The sequence below is a fragment of the Octopus bimaculoides genome, chromosome 30 (genome assembly GCF_001194135.2).
Source record: "Octopus bimaculoides isolate UCB-OBI-ISO-001 chromosome 30, ASM119413v2, whole genome shotgun sequence".
In the NCBI taxonomy this organism is placed as follows: Eukaryota; Metazoa; Mollusca; class Cephalopoda; order Octopoda; family Octopodidae; genus Octopus; species Octopus bimaculoides.
In genome coordinates, this window is record NC_069010.1 from 9,955,811 (window position 1) to 9,957,511 (window position 1,701).

The window sequence follows — 1,701 nt, forward strand, 5'->3', positions numbered from 1 at the left end:
ATAATAGGATGAACTCTTTTACAAGAATTTATCAAGTAGCTAGCTTGAAAAAAACCTCATAAGGGAAAAAAATCCATCATTTATTCCCAAAATATATTTATTTATATAAGGGCATTACTATACAAGAATGCCTCACGCCATGAGGGACTCTAAGGTCAGACTACCATAAAAAACACATATATATATATTCTCAACCAAAACTGTTCGACGAACGGGAACTTGAAACTCTGAGTAACAGTTTTTGTGATGTCTTTGCGGCTTTATTAATAAAGCATATTACTCTACCTCCGGTATTCGAGTACTATTTATCCCCGTTTCACATGTGCTTACTCTGGTATATATATATATATATATATATATCCAAAAAATCAGCATTTCCGAATTCATATAGACGAGTAAGAAACTCGCATTCTTCCCCAATCACGCACGTGTCCTAGGAGGAATCCCGCAGAAACCACAGTTTACTATCAGGGAATGAATTATTTAATCAATACAGATATAGGGTAAAGAAGTTAATTAATTAATAATTTTACCAAGTAGTTCGGTATGTTAAAAGAACCATTATTGGTAAACTTATACAAAAGTTTTATAATTATAAGCATAATTTAATCTCTTTAATCCAGAAACGCATAAACAGATAATCAAAGCCGGGTGGATTCGTCATTTTTTCTCTTTGCCTGTGTGAGTTGCGAGTACTGCTCTCTCTCTCTCTCTCCCCCTCTCTCTCTCTCTCTCTCTCTCTCTCTCTCTCTCTCTCTCTATATATATATATATATATGCGTGTATGTATTTATGTATGTGTGTGCGTACGTATGTATGTCAGTGTGTATTTGTGTACGTATGTTAGTATGCATGCATGTGTGTATATATATATGTATATGATATATATACATATACATATAAATATACATATACATACATATCTATATACACCTACACATACACACACACATACAAACACGTACGGTACTTCCTCCGCCTCCTCCACACACCACCATCACCCACTCCCCAATCCCTCCATCGCAAAACCTTTATCACATCAGACCTCTATTAATTATTCAAATGCAGGTTTTTTCTCCCCCCCCCCTTTTGCGCACCCCTTTCACCTCCCTTTACACTACAGCTACTCCTCCCTCCCTCCTTCCCTACCAATACAACTCCTGCTGCTGCTGCTACATACTACTACTACTACTACTACTACTACTACTACTACTACTACTACTACTACTACTACTACTACTGTGTCATCCCTTGAATATTTCCAGAATCCAGTAGATAGACAAACTCACACACATGCACACGTACATCTTTCGTTTGTTTGTTAATGGACTGCGGCCATGCTGGGGCACCGCCTTAAAGAAATTGCAGTCGAGTGTATCGACCTTAGAACTTGCTTATTTTCTTAAGCATAGCTCTTACTCTATCGTTCTCCTTTGCCGAACCGTTCGGTTACGGGTTCATAAACAGATGAGGGACAATGACAAACATACACACACACACACACATGGGTGTATATACGACAGGCTTCTTTCAGTTTCCGTCAACCAAATCCAATCATAAGGCTCCGGTCGGCCCGAGGCTATAGTAGAAGACATTTACTCAAGGTGCCACGCAGTGGTACTGAACCCAGAACCATGTGGCTGGGAAGCAAACTTCTTACCACACAGCCACGCCTATATATATATATATATATATATATAT